We start from the raw sequence: 19,897 nt of genomic DNA, 5'->3' as shown, positions 1-19,897 counted from the left end.
CCATAACCATGTCATTCTCTTCAAAGGAGTGATCGACACGAAGATCGTAGTGGCACTTGATTAGCTCGTGCGAATCGGGCGAATATTATATTCTTGGTGAGCGATTGCGGTCAGTTCTCGAAGAAGCGGCGGTAGCTCGTCTATAGGAGAGTCTCTCTCCACTGAAGAAGGTGCGAGCCTCGATGGTATGACCGCCCCAGAGTTGGAGGCGGAGGCCACAGGAGGTTCTTGTTGAGCAGCTTGGCCCGTGCCTCTTCTTCATCGACGATGACCACGAGCTGAATCGAAGGAGGGCTCGCGCTCTCGACCTTGGCAGTTCATTTTCAAAAGAAACAAAGAATTTAAATTAAAGAGGATCAAAGCCCTTACAGGAGTCGATCGGCGTCGGAAGAACTTGAGAAAGCGAGAGAACTTGAAGTTGTGGCGGGGATTGAAAATGGAATGAGAGAACAAGCGGCTAACCCTCCCACCCCTATTTATACTAGTCAGAGCATTTAATGCTCGCGAGGTTCTAAGCGCGCATCGATTGGTGGAACTCGGCGGTACATTACGACACTTCTCTCAAATATCAGAATGTTGGGGATGGGTTAATTGGAGATCGGCATAATAAGTTAAATATTTTGAATAAAGGATCGATTAAGTATCATTCGGGTAAAGAACCAGATCGGATAACCACATTAGAGATCGGAAAAATAGTCAATAAGATGATAGCAGATAAAATAAAGTCTTTATTTTCAAAAGATCGGATTACATCATTTGGGCGATCTCTAGGGATCGGATTACACTAACATTGGATCACATCATTTATGTGATCTCTAGAGATCGGATTGCATTGAAAATAAAATACATCATTTGGGCGATCTCTAGGGATCGGACAACAATAAGGTCTAACTACATCATTTGGGCGATCTCTAGAGATCGATTACATTTAGGATTACATCATTTGGGCGATCTCTAGAGGCAGGTGGAACATCCTATCTAAAGGCCTATGTCAAAGCCTAGTCTTGTGGTGAATCAAAAGATGTGTTTGACCGGAGGCCATGTTGGCATCGGATAGATGTGCGGCTCGGATGGGGTGACTATGACTCCCATGAAGATGAGAGACATGCGTCACCGATGTTACCACCGAAACCGACCAGCTGCCGGAACACCCAATGTGGAGGAAAAGCATTGTCGGAACACTCAATGTGATGAGAAACCAAATGAACTTCGGTTGGCGACTCGAGATCGCTACAACCAAGGTCCATAATCTGAATCGGTCAAATCCGGTCCTCTCACCATCGTCGATTAAGGTCATTCGATCAAGGATCGTAAATTTTGATCGGTGAGTAAAGAAGTCCATCGGAAAAGATCAAAGCCACGATTATAGCGAACTTCCACGGGCGGCTAGAGCGGGGAAAGTAAGAAAGGAAGAGAGGAAAATCGGATGAAAGAAATGTCTGCATCGGCGGTATATATAGGGAAAATGAGCATTTATTGCTAAGCGAGAAAGCGAGCGGCTTGGGAATCGAGGACAATTAATACTTTGACGGACGGACCAGGAGAAAAGGAAAGATCGGAATAATAGATCGGAAGGTGGGAGACCAGCATGAAAGGTCGGAAAGAACATGTGAAAGAGATCGAGAAGAGGAGGATCGGTAGGCAAAAGAATAAGACAAATTCCAATAACAGTCGTCGAGAATCGGTAGAGGTAGTTAAGGCGTTGCGAGCGAGATCTCCACATACGCCTAAGAATGCGCCATAATCTTGGCAGTGCGGGGTATGTCATGTGATCCTGTACATCCCAATCTCCACCGTTGATCCCACTTGTAAGGACAAACCGGAACCCTTAGATCAAGAGAGAAGCGACAATACCGGCGTCTTTCGCTCTTAGCCCTCGGATCGTTCGGACAAGGAAATTTGGGGCCGTCGGATGGAAAGAAGAAAGGACAAATATTATGAAGAGTGATCTCAACCATTCATTTTGATTCTCTTTAATTCTGAACCTCGATCATGTCCTTGAATCTCGACCCTCCATCTCCCTCAAATAAATCACGACCCTTCACGAAGAGCACCCGATTCCTATAAATACTGCATAAAAAGCTGTTCAAGGGGCGGGCAAGAAAAATAGACAAGAGGCATTATTATAGCGGAGGAACTACGAAATTTCATTTAGTTTACTACTCTGCTACTTAGAAGTGTCAATCAAAAGACTTTTGAAACAAGTTTTTGAAGTGTTTTCTTGAAAAGATCGAATCTTTGGAACTCTACATTTCAGTTTGTTCATTATCTGGTCACACTCTCACTTTGCCTTTTATCATTTCTGTCCAAGCTCAACTTCATTCCATTCGGTTCTTTTCATCTTGATCGATCGCATTTTAGCTAATCACCCTCCAGTTCACGAGGAACACCACCCCTCGGGCCAATCAATCCTTGCCTTATCACTATTTGGCACCCCATAGTTATTTTAGTAGCTTTGGCTCCTCACGGTAAGAGCTCATACTCTTGTTTTATTAAATGCTTACATTTACTTTTGCATTTTCTTTGTTCTTCTCACATCTGTGACTTTCTACTTTTGCACAAGCGATCCCCAAAGAATGTTCTTGTAGAGCTCATATCAACTTTTTTATCAGTGTCTACATTTACTTTCTGCATTTTCTTTGTTCTTCTCACATCTGTGACTTTCTACGTTTGCACAAGCGATCCCCAAAGAATGACACTCTCAAATCATCTATTTAGTGATCGGTTCATTTTATTAATCTTCATCCTTTTTGAAAGTAAGTTTTCTAACTCCTAGTAGTATGTAAGTGGTTGGGTAAGCGTAGGTAGCGCAACTTAGGGTCTCTTTTAAAGAGAGAACATGAATAACACGTCGGGAAGATAGCCAAACTATTGGTGGCGTAAGCGACAATTCGGCAAGATGTCATAAGCGAAATAGAACCAAAGTAAACATAACGAATAGATCGGATGTTAATAGATATTGGTAAAATGACTACATGAAAGGTCGATGAATCAAGTCTAGTGTTCCGTTCGACCACGGGGTATCGAAACCTTATCCCGGCATTTTTGAATGCGAATTCTTAGTTTTAGGTTCTTAGGACCGTGGCGTAGTTAAATTTTTAAAGGTCGGAAAAGTCTTTGTCAGAGTCCGTCAAAATAGAAGAGGTCGGAAGAGTCCTTATCCTATCCTTGCCTAAAAGTTTTAAATCAACTCTTAAAGGAGATCGGAGGAGGTTCTTATCAGGTCTCCCTTCAAAATTTTGATAAACATTAAATAGGGATCGGAGGAGAGTTCTTATCAGGTCTCAACTCAAAACATTAATAAATAACTCTAAAAGAGATCGGAGGAGGTTCTTATCAGGTCTCCTTCAAAATTTTAATAAACATTAAATAGGGATCGGAGGAGAGTTCTTATCAGGTCTCAACTCAAAACATTAATAAATAACTCTAAAAGAGATCGGAGGAGGTTCTTATCAGGTCTCCCCTCAAATACAATAAATAACTTAAAAGAGATCGGAGGAGAGTTCTTATCAGATTCTCACACCGTTCAACGAGGTTGTCTCATTTACTTATGTATCAGGTAATCCAAATTTAGTGAAAAATCAAATATTCCTTCTACCAAAAGGATTAACATTGCCGCCTAAGCCCTCCTAACTAATTTATAAGGGCCTTGAAATTAAATCTACTTACCCTTATTAAGGGACGAGGTGGGGTGCCTAACACCTTCCCCACGTTTACGGACCGAACTTAGAATCTCTGTTTTGAAGTGGTTTCATTTTTAATTTAACATCTCAAATGGTTTTCTTTAGTTTCCCTCAAAAATAAGGTTGCGACTCCTCACTTTTTCACACTTCGGTGAGTGATCGTCCAGGCGACGCAAAATCTATTGCGGCAAGCAGAGTGCAAATAAAGATAACAAAAGGCAGTGAGAGTATCACGGGATAATAATGAGCTGAAAATGAAGGGTTTGATATTCAAAAATCCCTTTTGCAGAAAATACTTGAGCGGTTTCAAAGTTTTTCTTATGAAAGCTCGAAAATAGCAGTATGGCTGAATTAAATTTGAGTCCTTAGCTATATTCACTATTTTCCTTTCTTTTTCCTTTTTTTTCTTTACTCTGATTTTCATGCGGTATTTATAGGGATGGTGCTCCCAATGAAAGTCGAGATTCTCCTTGAGGAGATGGAAGGTTAGGATTTTAAAGGACACGATCGATGGTTGGGAATTAAAGAGAATCAAGGCGAGCCTTTGAGATCTTTTGAGAACATTTGTCCTTTTTCTCTTCTAATCAGCGATCCTAATTTTCTGTCGAGGCGTCAGAAATTTTGGGAATAAAAGCGCCCGGTCTTGTCGTCTTCTTCTTTGATCCTAGGGCTCCAGGCTCGTCCTTACAAATGAGATCAACGGTGGGGATTGGGATGTACAGCACTGTCATGACATACTCGGCACTTATCGATGTGTAGGCGGTCGAGGCGTGCGGTAGGGATCTAAATGCGCAGCGCTTTAACTACCTCGGCTCACGATTATGGCAGCGATTAGCGAAGTTGTCTTATTCTCTTTGCTATCAGGCCTCCTCTCCTTCGATCTTCCTAACACGCTCCTTTTCGATCTTTCATGCGGCCTCCCCTCTTAGATCTCTATCACTCGGTCTTCTCCTTTATACGGTCGGTCTAGTCAAAACATTTATTTCCCTCGATTCTCGGCGTCCATCGTTTTACGCAATAAATGCTCGGACCTCCTCTATATATACCTTCAACGAAACCTTACGCATTTGATTTTCTCCCCTTTTCTCCTCATTTTCTGTTCTTTGCTCGGCAACAATCGAGGACATGATAAGCGCTTTTGATCTTTTTGGTTGCCCTCTTCGTTCCTTGCACGAAAATTCGATCTGGTGAGCGGGAATTATGATAACCTCATTTGATGGCCAGTGAGAAGCGGACTAATTCTTGACACAGGTCAGGACCTCGATCTCATTGATCTCGAATCGTTCGGCCGATACAAATGGCGGTGATTTGGATGAGAAGGCGCTAATATTCCCTTAACACGGTGGCGCCCCTTGGCGTTAAATCGGCTCTTCACCACCTGGGTGTTAAACGGCTCGGTTTGGCGGTAACTTTGATGGCGACCTCTCTCATTCTCATGAGAATCATAGTCCCCCCATCGATTTGTACATCTATCCGATTGTCGGCGATCGGTCTCTGGTCAAACACATCTTTTGGCTCGACCACGAGACTAGGCTTTGACATGAGCCTTTTAGATAGGATGTTCCAGATCTCTAGAGATCGCCCCTATGATATGTCGGACCTTTAATGTAATTCGATCTCTAAAGATTGCCCAAATGATGTAATCGGACCTTTAATGTAATCCAATCTCTAGAGATTGCCCAAATGATAATGTCAGGCCTTTAATGTAATTCGATCTCTGGAGATCGCCTAAATGATATGTCGACCTTTTGGAAATAAAAATTTTATTTTGTCAATTATCATTTATTATTATTGCATTGGTTATTTTCCGATCTAAAGTATTTACCGTCAGACTCTTAATTTGAATGACCCTTATCCGTCAGTAATTCAAAACACCTTAATCTGCCGCTCTCTAGTTAGCGATCTCTTTATGAAATTTTGGAATATTCGTGAGGCGTGTCAAAAAGGCTGGCGGATCTCGTTAACGATCGCGTAGGACATCGTGAGCATTAAATGCTCGGACGGGTATAAATAGGGAAGGGTTAGTGATTGCTCCCTTATGTCATTTTCAGCCTCTCGCGAACAACTTCAAAATTCTCTTGTTTTCTCAAGTTCTTCCGACACCTATCAAGCTCTGGTAAGAGTTTTTATCCTTCTTTTAGTTTAAATTCTCTATTTCCTTTGAAAATGAGGCGCAGAAGTCGAGGCGACAAGCCCCCTTAAGATTCAGATCTCGTAGTCGTTTGATGAAGTGGAGGTGGTCGGACCAGCGTGCGACTGAACCTCCTAGGGTCTCGTTCGGCTCGAGGGCAAGCGGCACCATCAAGGCATGTACATTCTTGGGGAGAAAATCTTCCTATGGGCGAGCTGCCATCAATCCTGCGAGACATACTGCGATCGTTGACTGAGTATAACATCCGGCCTGATTCATACGAACTCATTAAATGTCACGGCGATCTTCGAGTCGATCACTTCTTCAAAGAGAACAATATGATCATGGTATACGAGGAACAATTAAAAGCGGGGCTGCGGTTCCCTCTCGATGACTTCTTCAAGGAAGTCTAAAATTTCACCAAGTGTCCATGGCCCAAGTTCACCGAACTCTGGCGGATCTAGTAGCCTTGGAGGCCTTTGCCGAGCTAAAGGGATGGGACCTACAGCTAAGGTGTTCGCAGAACTACATAGGCTAACTCGTCGAAAGGATGGCGAGTATTAGTTCTTCGAGCGAAACCTCATTGTGGGCTTTTCAGTCTGCCTTCCTCCTGAAGAATTGGAAGAATCGCTTCTTTATCATGAGGATCAAAATTCGAGCGGCTTTGAGGTTTCCCAGCGACTGGCTGCACCAGGACCCTTTACTTAGGCGCATCACCTAAATAGGGAAGAAGGCTGATGGCAATGGGTGAAAGATCGGGCGGCCGAGAGAAGTTCTCTTGTTTGGGCCTTGATAACAGGCTGCATCATTGGACTATGCAGGGTCACCGGACAAGATCGCGGGCTTGACTCTCGACCTTGGCATCGGTATTTTATATATCTCGAGATCTTTGGACCTTAGAGATCTCATTGACCTCTTCTTTGTGCAGGTATGGCAGCGGCGAAGCTTCAAGGAGGCCGGAGCGGAAGAGAGATCTCTCGGAAAATGCGGGAGATGAAGCGAAGTGAGGCTCTGCAGATGCCGACCATCGGCCGAGGAAATACAGAGGCTCTTCTCAGCCCTGGGACCGCCGATCATAGAAGTGGTGCGATCTCCTCCTCGCTAAGAAGAGCGCCTCCACCTCCTCCAATCGCCCCGGCGGAAGGGGTCCTTCTCAACCTCTCGTGAGGACCCTTTCTGGGGCGTTCAAGTTCGATCAACTCATTGGAGAAGAAGCCGGGTGTTCGGAGAATCGAGGGCTTAGCCAAGGTTTTGGGTGCCTCAATACGCCTTGAGAAGATCGGGATAGGCTATTCCGGACAATCTTGATGACATCGACCGGGCTATGAGCACGAGCGTGGAGTGTTTGGTGAACCAGCACATTGTCAGAGAAGGGTCACCGTGCAGGTAAGGAGGTCGAGAAGATGGGTCACGTGGTAGCTTCCCTCCGATCGCAACTTTCATCGCTCGAAATACATATTTGAAATTGAGGGCGAATGAAGTTCTATGAGGATAAGGTGGCGGCGAGCTCAAGTTACTGGTGGCGAGATCATGTTCTTGAAGAAGTTGAGCGCTCAGAGCTGTGAAGTTGCTCATCTCACTAAGGAGCTCGAGCAAAGAAGGCGATGACAAGGGAGGTGGTGCTTATGTGAGCGCTCATAGGGATCTCTTAGCGAGCTCGAGGCGATATCCAGGGAGGACTTCTCTTGGATGGTAGATCGGCTCCCGGGGCGAAGGTGAGGATAGTGAGGAGGAGGGTGAGGTGAAAGAGGAAGCGAGCAAAATGTAGATCAGGCTGGGGGTGATCCTCCAACTGAATGACTTGTACAAATTTTAAATGAAATGAAGGTTCCCCTTTTGTTTAATGAATGGATGTGATCGGAAAATCTCTAAATTGCATAAGCACTTGATTGTCTGAGCATATTAAATCAACAACTAAAGTGATTATTGATCTAAGTGTAAGAGGTCGGAAAACACAATAAGCATGAGATCGGCGGGAACCAGCTAGCGGGACTTGATTAAAATTGGAAATTTGACTTGAACACTAAAGATCGGGATCATCATTAAACTGGATCGAAACCTTAACATTATTATTTCCAAACTTTTAAATGAGAGATCGGCAATAAGGTGGTGTACGAAGGCCTAATGTTGGTTCAATCTCGTTTGATAAGAAAGATCGAAAATATAATTGACTGATCAAGGAATTTGACAATTGGTTTGAGAGATCGGTGAGGCTTTAAATGACATGGGGACTTGGTATTGATTCGATTCTTTTTGAGAAGAGATCAGAAATGGTCGAATAATGAGAGAGATCGAAAATGTGATTGAATGATATATGGATTTAGCCTTGGAGATCGATTTCTAAGTCTTCTGATTTCGGGGATCGACCACAATATGGTGTCTACAGCTGCCCCTCTTTACATAATTACTATTGAAGGGGAACATTTCCGTGTAGGAATTATGTAAGATTTCTAACCATTTTGGGCGATTTGGAAATTGAAGGGAGGAAGTTCAAAGCGAGGTTAGGAAATTAAGACCTACTTAGGTTAGTGACTTAGAGATTAGTAAGGAATTTAGATGCTAGAAAATTAAAATCAACTTAGATCAAGGAACCAGAGGTTGATAGCGAAATGTAAATTGCATTAAAATCAACTTAGTTCAATGAAACAGTGTTTGATAGAAAGAAATTTAAATTGCTGGAAATTAAAATAAACTTAGATCAAGGAACCAGAGGTTGATAGCAGGAAATGTAAATTGCTGGAAATTAAAATCAACTTAGATCAAGGAACCAGAGGTTGATAGCAAGAAATGTAAATGCAGGAAATTAAAATCAACTTAGATCAAGGAACCAGAGGTTGATAGCAGGAAATGTAAATTGCATGAAATTAAAATCAACATAGATCAAGGAACCAGAGGTTGATGACGGAAATTTAAATTCTTTGAAAATTAAAATCAACTTAGATCAAGGAACCAGAGGTTGATAGCAGGAAATGTAAATTGCTGGAAATTAAAATCAACTTAGATCAAGGAACCAGAGGTTGATAGCAAGAAATGTAAATGCAGCAAATTAAAATCAACTTAGATCAAGGAACCAGAGGTTGATACAAGGAAAATTAAATTGCATGAAATTAAAATCAACTTAGATCAAGGAACAAGAGGTTGATGAGCGGAAATTTAAATCTTTGGAAAATTAAAATCAACTTAGATCAAGGAACCAGAGGTTGATGGCGGAAATTTAAATTGCTGGAAATTAAAATCAACTTAGATCAAGGAACCAGAGGTTGATAGCAAGAAATGTAAATGCAGGAAATTAAAATCAACTTAGATCAAGGAACCAGAGGTTGATAGCAGGAAATGTAAATTGCATGAAATTAAAATCAACTTAGATCAAGGAACCAGAGGTTGATGACAGGAAATTTAAATTGCTGGAAATTAAAATCAACTTAGATCAAGGAACCAGAGGTTGATGACAGGAAATTTAAATTGCTGGAAATTAAAATCAACTTACAAAGCAAGTCTAACCCTGACACATGAAGTTCTTCCCTGATGAAGTGTACTTAACAAGATACCGAAGGCCGATGATTAATGGAAAAGGAGTTGCAAGACTTGGCCCATGACCATCAAGGCTTCAAATGCCTCTTACATTCCCGATTTTCTTCTTATTTTATGGAAAGCGCCCTTGCGGGTTTTGACTTTCTTTCATCCATTTAACCGAAGCGCCCTTTAGGTTTTCACCTCTAGTTTTTTTTTTTTTTTTTTTTTTTGTGAAGGCCACTTCCTGCAAATCTCATAATAAAGTACGTGAGGTTATCAATTTTCGAATTCAAATCTTATGGCAAAAATTTTAACTAATCAATAGCGCGTTAAACAAAGAGAAAGGACAGTATTAAAAAGTGGGTAAACGGGAAAACAAAAACAGAAGGAATGAAGTATAACTTTATTAGGAAAAATAGACTTTCAAAGGAGAAGAAAAAGGTACAAAGATAGATCTCACATATTCCTTTTAGTTGGTTTTGAAGTCTCTTAACTGCCATTATTTCAAGTTCTCTGCAGCCTCATGCCATAATGGTCTCTTCTCCATCCTTGGTTTCATACCCTCTTCCTTATTTCTCCACTTTGGTTCTTGGGGCGCCCATTTGGGTTTTCACTACAATTTTTTTTTTTTTTTTTTTTTTTTTCAGGCGCCCTTTGGGTTTCGTCCTTTACTCATTTTATGCATAGTACCTCTTGGCGATGTCGGCATTCACGGGTCTCGGAATTCTTCACCGTCCATATGGGTCAAGATTAAGGCTCCTCGGAAAATGCCTTTTAACCACATAGGGTCCCTCATAAGTTGGTGACCATTTTCCCCGGGGATCGTTTTGGTTCGACAGCACTTTCTTCAACACTAGGTCCCCGGGTTGGAATTCACGTAGGCGAACACCTTTATCAAATGCCCTAGCCATTCTCCTCTGGTATAATTGCCCATGACATGCTGCAGTTAACCTTTTTTTGTCCAACAAATTTAACTGATCCAACCTTGACTGGATCCATTCTGATTCATCAATCCCTGATTCCTTCAGAATCCTAAAGGAAGGAATTTCGACCTCAATAGGTAATACTGCTTCCATCCCGTAGACCAGTGAGTATGGAGTTGCCCCGGTTGAGGTTCTTACGGAAGTCCGGTATGCGTGAAGAGCATAGGGAAGCATATCATTCCAATCCCTATATGTGACCGTCATTTTCCGGATTATCCTCTTGAGGTTCTTGTTTGCGGCTTCTACCGCTCCATTCATCTGGGGACTGTACGGGGAGGAATTGAGATGCCGGATTTTGTATTAATCACATAATTCCTGAATCTTCGGACCATTCAAGTTCTTGGCATTATCAGTGACAATTTCATTCGGGAGACCATGCCGGCAGATGATGTTACTTTTGAAGAATTTAAGGAACGTGTTCTGCGTGATGTGAGCATACGACGTTGCTTCGACCCATTTGGAGAAATAGTCGATGGCCACTAGGATGAATCTGTGCCCATTGGATGCCTTAGGATTGATAAGACCAATCACATCGATGCCCCACATTGCGAAAGGCCATGGTGAGACGAGGTTGAACAGTTTATGAGGTGGGACGTTTATCGGATCGGCATAGATCTGACACTTATGGCACTTCCGGAAATACTCGATGCTATCCTTCTCTAATGTGGTCCAAAAATACCCACGTCGCATGATTTGCTTAGCCATCATGTGTCCATTGGCATGGGTCGCACAATTTCCCTCATGTGTCTCAAAGAGGATTCTCTTTGCTTCTTTTGCATCTACGCATCTCGCAATTCGCGTTGGAGCTCCTCTTGTATAGGGTTTCTCCATCGGGAAGTATCCCAATGTTAATCTCGAATCATCTTCTTTTCATTTTTGGTTGCCCACGAGGAATTCTGCAGTTCTGATGAGCAGGATGTCATGATACCAAGGCTTTTCATCGGGCTCTTCTTCAATCGTGAAGCAATAAGCTGGCTCATCCCTTGCTTTGACCCTCAATGCTTGAGTCGTCTGCCCTTCTTCCATTTGAGCCATAACGGCGGAGTAGCTAAAGCATCGCAAATTGATTCTTGTGCATTGCTAAGATGAGTGAAAGAGATTTCTTGAATTCCTTAATCGGCTCGATAAGTACTTACGATATGGGATCAACTTGGGATCCTTAGTTTGCCATTCTCCCTTGACTTGATAGATTATCGAGCGAGTCTCCGTACACCTCCAACTTTACGATTTTCATTTCGATAGCGACTTGTAGACCCATCACACAAGCTTCATACTGCGAAATTGTTGGTGCAGTCAAACCTCAGCTTGATAGCTATCGGGGAGTGTTTTCCGTCGGGATACCAAGAGACTCGATTCCATTTCGGATAAATTGACTCCATCAAAATACATTTCCCATACGTCGGCGGGCTCCTCTTCTCGCGATCTACTTCATTAATATGCTCATCGGGAACTCAAAATCGAGCTTCATAATCACGGATAGGATTTTACGCTAGGAGGTCGGCAATTATCCGCCTTTCACAGATTTCCGGGTCATGTAGACTATGTCGTCTCGAGAGTATAACTCGCCACTTGGCTATCCTTCACGGCATGAATGGGCTCTCGAATACATATCGATAGGATCCATCACGGAGATGAGCCATGTCTTGTGATTCAACATGTAGTGCTTGAGGCGATTTCTTGTCAAGCTAATGCGACAAGTCTTTTCTAAGGAAGAGTACCTTGACTCACCATCATTGAACTTCTTGCTCAGGTAATAAATGGCCCTCTCTTTTCGGCCGGTATCATCATGTTGTCCCAAAACACATCCCCTCGAGTTCTGCTGGTGCCATATCTGAGATCAAAGGCCTTACCACAGTGGTGGAACCAATATCGTGGATTTGTGAATCTGCTTGATTTTCTCAAAAGCCTCTTGACAAACTGAATCCCATTGAGTAGAGTTGTTTTTCCGGAGTAATCTGAAAATAGGCTCAGCTTTGGCAGTAAGATTAGAAATAAACCTCGAAATGTAGTTTAGCTTTCCCAGAAAACTGCGCACCTCCCTTTCTGTTTTTGGGGATGGCATTTCTTGAATAGCTCGAACTTTGTCTGGATCTACCTCTATCCCTTTCTCGCTTACTATGAATCCCAACAACTTTCCCGATTTAGCTCCGAATATGCATTTACCAGGGTTCAGCTTCAAGTGGTATTTCCTGAGCCTTTCGAATACCCTCCTCATCACCTGAACGTGGCTCTCTTCTCCCCTGGATTTAATGATCATATCATCCACGTACACCTCCACTTCTTTATGCATCATGTCATGGAATAATGTGACCATTGTGCGCTGGTAAGTAGCCCCGGCATTTTTCAACCCGAAGGGCATGACCCAATAGCAGAATACTCCCCATTGAGTGATGAAAGCAGTTTTATCCTTGTCTTCTTCGTCCATTGGGATCTGATTGTACCCTGATGCCCCATCAATACACGAACACCTGCCCAATCCCACAGCATTGTCAACTAACACATCAATGTGGGGGAGAGGGAAATCATCTTTCAAGCTAGCTTTATTAAGGTCCCTGTAGTCAACGCACACTCTGACTCTCCCGTCTTTCTTCATTACCGGGACGACGTTAGCCACCCATTGGGGATATTTGACCACTTCCAAGAACCCGGCGTCATACTGTTTCTTGACTTCATCCCGAACCTTGAGCAGTGTGTCGGGATTCATTCTCCTTAGTTTCTGCTTCACCGGAATCGTTCCTGGAATTAAGGGAATTTTGTGCGTTACTATCTGAGGGTCCAAACCCACCATATCATCATAGCTCCAGGAAAATACATCGAGGAATTCTTTAAGCAGACTGATCATATCTCCCAATTCTTCACTCTCTACTACCTTAAGTTCCCTTTTTACTTCTTCCGTGCCCAAGTTTATTGTGTGCGTCTCGTCTCCACAAGGCACGAGGGAGGGCTCATCCTTTTCACCGTCTTCTTGTGTAAGTTCTTCCTCAGAGTCACTTGAAGTAATGGCAGTTATGGGGATTTCAAAATTAACCAGAGGGATTTCTGAGTTTATTGGATTATTAGGTGTTAATTGATGGATGGTCCTGGACGAATAAAGAATAGAACATGTTATAAGGATGGAATTTAAAAGGAAAGAGAGAGAGTGTTGGATTTTAAAAATGCGCTATCAATTCATTAATAATATTAATGCCATAAGAAAAGGTCCATTTACAGTATTACACTTGTCACCATGGACAAAGTGATCAAGTGTAGATAACCAGAGGTACTTTACTCGAGATTGAGTACAGGGATATCCTCCGTTGTCCAGTTGTCAAGCTCCTGCCCCTCAGCCACTGGCGAGACTAGGGCCTCATACAAGGAGTCCAGTTGGATGACATCGATGGATGGATCATCGGGTGATTCTTCTGTATTTGCCGGATGTTGAATGACCGGTTTGGTGAAGATCTCCGTGATTCTCGGGACTACTTTCATCTTTCCCATCTTCTGGTCAAACCTCTGATCCCAAAGTATTTTCCTCATCCAGAATCACCCATCCACGAGGGCATCCTCCTCATATCCCAGACCATAACGGCCTACCTTCTGAATAGCCGGTATGGGTTCCACGATTCCTTGCAGTGTGGTGCCCAAGCCTTTCCCCTCTTGATACCCATTCCTCGACATCACTTTGGCCACCATAGCCATAGCCCCCTCCTTCCCGGTATCTTGCAGTTCAAGGGCCTGGAAAGAACTCTCCAATGACTCCTCGGCCGCTTCCACATAAGGAAGTGATTGCGGCTTGGTAACCAATATGGCTTCTTCACCCCTTACAGTGATGATTTTTCCGTCCTTAATGTATTTGATCTTCTGGTGCAAAGTTGAAGGAACAGCATTCGCAGAATGGATCCACGGCCTTCCCAACAGCATAGTGTAAGCCGGCTCAATGTTCATCACCTGGAACGTGATGTTGAAGGTACATGCACCGACTTGGATTGGCAAGTCAATGTCTCCCAGTACTTCTCTCCTTGTACCGTCAAAGGCTCTTACCACCATCGCGCTCTGACGTATATGCGATTGGTCGACCGGTAGCCTGGCTAAGGTTGCGCTAGGCAGTACATTAAGGGCCGATCCGTTATCGATGAGAACTTTGGCCACTATACAACCCTTGCACTTCACAGTTACATGTAGAGCTTTATTGTGCCCTAAGCCTGCGGGATCTACCTCCTCTTCAGAAAAGGCTACAAAGTTGGAAGCCTGGATTTGTTCTACTATCTTCTCAAACTTTCCCGGTGTGATGTCAGGGTTCACAAAGGCTTGATCCAGGATTCTCTGCAAGGCTTGTCGGTGGACTTCAGAGCTCAGGATCAGTGATAATAGTGAAATTCGGGTAGGTGTCTTCCTCAATTGCTCCACTACATCATACTCACTATGTTTCATTATTTGGAGCAGTAGTTCTTCTTCTTCTTTATGTTCAGTAGGTTCTACTTCCCCTACTTTCTCAACCTCCTCTTCTGTATTTTTTGATGACTCTCCCATTTTTACTTTCCCTTTCTTCTTCTCTCTTTCTTCGTTCCCGTAACACCTCCCACTTCGAGTTATAAACTCGACTTCTTGCTCAGGTGGAGAGGGCTTTGTTGCGATAACGGGCCGAGAACTGGTTTGGGGAGTAATGTTGCTGGTAGGTCGGCATAAGTCATCTGAAAATGCTCGTGAGGAGCGAAACATGGTTTTGGTGGTGAGGTGAGGCGAGACGGGAGCGGATGTCTTTGACGCTCCCTGAGTGAAAACTTGGAAATTATAATTCCATGGGACAGCGTGAGTATTGGTGACGGGGAGCTGAGGTGGAGTTCGGATAACCGCTACTGGCGGTGAGGCCACCGGGAGTGAGAAGGTGATTCTGGGTTTGGAGGTAGAAGCCGTTTGGCTGAACCTAGTGGTGTTCACTCCCTCTTCCGTCTTTGACCTCTTCTGATATCTCAGAACCTTGAGAGACAATAAGTTCCAAACCTCTTGCCTGAACCCCTTACAATCTCGCAACTCATGGTCAGCTGCTCCTCCATGGTAAGGACACCCCGTACTTTTTTCGAATCCCGCTACCTGAGGACAAAGGTAGCCTTCCCTCGTTGCTACAGCAAAAATCTCCTCAAAGTATGGAACCAGCTTATCCATTTCTGGTGTTGATCCCTCTCCCTTAGACTCTATCATATTTACACCACTGCTCGCATTATGGTTAGGTAGTGGGTTTGAGGTGACATTGGGGAGGGAACCATTTCCCTCGATCTTCAACCACCCGTTTCGGATTAAAGCGTGCACTCTCCCTCTGAGTGCCCCGCAGTTGTCGGTTGAATGCCCTTGTGCTCCTCCATGATACTCACAACGGGCTGTGGCATCATACCACCTGGGATATGGCGGCTGGATTGGGTCTAAGGGGACTGGTACGATTTGGTTTATATCGATAAGGTATCGGTATATTTCACTGAGAGGGAGGGGAAGAGGTGGATCAGGGTTCCTTGGAGGTCTCGGGTTGTTTTGTGGTGGTCTTGGTTGAACGGGAGGAGGAGGTGGCCTTGGTTGAAAATTTGTAGGTGGGGGATATTGTGGGCGTGGCTGCGGATAATTAGGGAAAGGAGGTGGAATGTTGGCGATGGTTTGGCCATGAGAAGAAGGATATGGCCGGTAATTATTTTGGGGAAACTGGGAGTAATTATTCTGATGGGTGATAGAGTGTACATCACCCTCCTTCTTCTTGCCAAAGCTGGCAGTCTTCTTTACAGGGTTCTCAGCCAACTCCTGTAGTCTTCCTATTCTCAGATTAGCTTCAATTCTCTCACCAGCTTGGATGATATCTGAGAAGCTGTTGGAGGTATTGCCAATCATCAGGTTGAAGTAGGGAGCCTTCAATGTTTCGATGAATAGGGAGCAGAGTTCATTGTCGGTCACCGGAGGATATACTTCTGCAGCCTTCTCCCTCCATCGTTGGGCATACTGCTTGAAACCTTCCCGGTCTTTCTGTACCGTGTTCTGGAGGTCCCTCCTTGTGGGTGCCGCATCACAATTGAATTTATACTGCTTTAGAAAGGTATCGGCTAAATCCTTCCAGGAGTGCAGCTTGCTCCTGTCCAATTGTATGCACCATCTCAGAGCTGCTCCGGAGAGGCTCTCGTGAAAGAAGTGAATGAGAAGTCTATCGTCTTCGGTTAAGGCAGACATTTTGGCAATGTAGGTTGCCAGGTGGATGCGGGGATCTGAGTTTCCGGTGTACTTGTCGAAATCCGGAACCTTGAATTTGGGTGGTACCACCACATCTGGCACCAATCTCAGTGACGACACATCGACTGAACCATACATGTTCAGCCCCTCTATTGCCCTCAGTCTTTCTTCTAGAGCCGATAGTTTCTCGTTTTCTCTTGCCCTATGTTCTCCTTCCACCGTATGATGCGCTCCTCCAACTGGGAGCTGAGGGGTGGAGTAAACTGGAGGGATCGGGATTGAAGGGTGTGGCTCGGCATTTGAGATAGCCGGGTAATAGGAAAAAGGTAGGTCATTATTTATGGTCACCGGATTGACAGTGACTGTCGGGTCCGGGATTGATGGCTGGAAAGTGAAGGAGGTTGAAGCGTAGTGAGAATCAACCGTTGTAGGAGGTGGGGGAGGTAATGGTAGGTTAGGGTCTGAAGTGGGCCTATTTTGGGACATCTCCCTCATCATCTTCATAAGTTCTGAAACCTGGTCTTTTAGTTCAGACACTTGCCCCTGTAGGTTCTGTACTTGTTCCTGGTCTTCCATTAGTCTTCTTGTTCGAGATCTTGTTAAGTACACTCGCTGGGGTTGAACCGTGTGCTTGGTCAGACTTGCGTTGTTAGAAGCAATATTGATTTCCTGTAAGGGGTAAAAAAAAAAAAAAAGAAAATTTTAAATAAACTTCGAATTTTGCAAAGAAACTAAAAGTCCTGGTCTGGACGAAGGATACAGTGGCATTTGAGAGCCAGGTTGAAATCTGTAAAAAGGATAATCGCCTCAGCTTTATCATGGCATCGTTCGATAGTCTGACCGTGAATGACGGGATTGAATGCGCATTTATGATACCTGTTCATATGGCGCATTTCAATTTTTCACATAACCCTAGCGAGGAAGTTCCTACGGGAGTCATACTATTCATTCACAAATTTTGCTAAACAATGGTCCAAAAATCACTTCATTAACTGAGTAATTTGTACATCGTATCTTTTACATTGGCCTAAGCTCTGGAAGGTTCTTTATAATAAGATGACATTTTCTGAGATACTCATATAACCTTTCTTTTTGCTTGGCGGGGTCAAATGCTTTCAGGGCATACTCGGATTCAGGTAATAGTTCTCGTTTTCCCTGTGCTATTGTTCTCTCCAGCTGGTCAACATTCTCTTTCAGTCCTAGATAGAGAACAGCTTGTTTTTCTTTCTCTTTCCTTTCTTTAGCACACTCTTTCAAGATATCGTTGATGAGTAGTGCTTGTTCTTTCAATTCGAGCTTCTTCTTCTTACTTTCTTGCTCATATTCTTCGACGAGTACCTCTTGGTATTTCATCTTTTCCTGAAACTTGCTATTCTGTACTTTCGCTTCTTTTACCTCAGCTTGGAGAGAGTCTCTTTCCCTTTCCCACTGTACCTCTTGCTCCTCGAACCCCATCCTTTCGGCCCTTACTTCTTCCTTAAGTCTTCTTACTCTTCTTTTAAGTTTCTGCTGTTGGTCCTTCAGCTGTTTTATTTGTTCCTGCAGTTGTGAGTTCTCAGTATTAGCCTCTCGTAGTGAGTCATCCAGATGGCCATTCGTTTCTTCTAATAGGACATCTCAGAGCGGTTCTTGTCTTAAATTTCACAGTTGAATGTTCTCGGTCCCTGTCAGCTCTCCATTTAAGATAATCGCCCGAGGTGCTTGGGCCCTTAGGCGATCTCTCCATTAGAGTGACGTTTTCCCAAGATTTGCGAGCCTTTTTCAACCCTTCTTCTCCTTTGAGCTCGTGGTAGAAGCGACCTTGGTGGTATTCTTCAATGTTGATCACAGACTGTGTTGAGCCGAACTGCCTCATTACCAATGCCGGAGTGTAACTTGTGTATCCGGTTACTCCGATCAGGGACACCGACTGAATACCCCCTGTACCGATCAAAACGGGTTGGCTTGACGTCCACAGCTTCCTCCAACAGTAATCATGGCTATTGAAACTCAAAATCCGTTCCCACCACTGTTTTTCATTCTTCGGGCTGATCACTAACCGGATCATCTTCTCAATGGGAGGCTGGTCAAGGTACCAAGTCAATCCTTTTGTCTCCACAGGACACATGTGACTGATAATCCAGAGGTATAACAGTTGAGAACAACACTTAAGGGATCCTCTGCCCTGTTGTCTACAGTAAGTAAGGGTTAATAAAGTCTCCGCAAGGATTGCAGGTATTGGATTAATCTGCTGCCTTTCCACCGTCCAGAACACTTCCACCGCGTTGCAAGTTATGATTCCCAATGGTCAGAGGAATGAGATCGCGTAGATTCCCAAAGCGAGAGCTACTGAAACCCGGTCACACTGTTCTCATGGAGGCATTGATCTAAACATTTCTGGAGATATGTCCAATACCAACCATGTGTTTTTCCTTTGGCAGTTTCTTTGGACTTTACTTCTTCTGGGGGAGAACCCAACATATGTGCCAACCGTTTCCAGGTTTGCCTATGCTCGAGGTGTAAGTAGATCCGGTTCTGCAATGAGTATGGGATCCCCAGCAATGCCTGATATTCTTCCATAGTGGGGACCGTATCAATGTCATTGAAAGAGAATACCCCGTACTTAGGATTCCAAACCGACAACATGGCTTTTAATGCCGGGATTTGGACCTTGACTTGCATTAAGGTTGCAATCCTCCCGTACTTCTCTTCAAAACGTACCTTGGCCTGATCGGGAAGCGACCTCCATCCGTTAGACAGACCCTCTAGGCTGTTCATTCTGACCTCTATTTTATTCAGATCTAGCGAAGGTAGCGAGCTAGCAGGTGCCTCGGAAGCATCATTTTGCGAGGGTACCGGACTATGAGCTGATTTGGACCAAAGTTTAGCATTCTGAACCTTTTCTGCCGACTGACTCGAGGATGCCATGATAAAAATGATGCCTATCCTTTTACAGACTCTTGGTTTAGTGATGCCTGTGAGAAAATTCGTTAGTAAGACAAATTAGGGTAATTTTGAATCATCTTGTTGTGAGTGACACGTACACATTTATCAAAGTAGGAAAATGTGTAGGTGTTCTAGTAGGATTCAAGATTACCCTCAAAAGAAATGAACAAAAGGAAATTAAAGCAGAATAGGGTAAGAGAAAGTATGCCCCTTTTGTCCTATAGTAGGGAGACTCCTAACACCGGGTGAGCGCTACCTACCTGGATAGTTCTATCTTATGAGGTAGTTTACTACGGCCTTCAACTATTGTGATAGTTTAGCTCAGGAGCTAATTTTCTAAAAGCCACAGGTTCCCAAATTGCCCCTACTGTAAACAGTAGAGCCCCATTCTACCCCCGTGATGTTATCGGGAAAATTCCACGAGTATCACAGTGGATAGAGCGAGTTTCAATTTGAGCAGAAGCCTTCACGGATACTAA

The sequence above is a fragment of the Hevea brasiliensis genome, chromosome 4 (assembly GCF_030052815.1).
Source record: "Hevea brasiliensis isolate MT/VB/25A 57/8 chromosome 4, ASM3005281v1, whole genome shotgun sequence".
Classification (NCBI taxonomy): Eukaryota; Viridiplantae; Streptophyta; class Magnoliopsida; order Malpighiales; family Euphorbiaceae; genus Hevea; species Hevea brasiliensis.
This window is presented reverse-complemented; position numbering follows the sequence as displayed.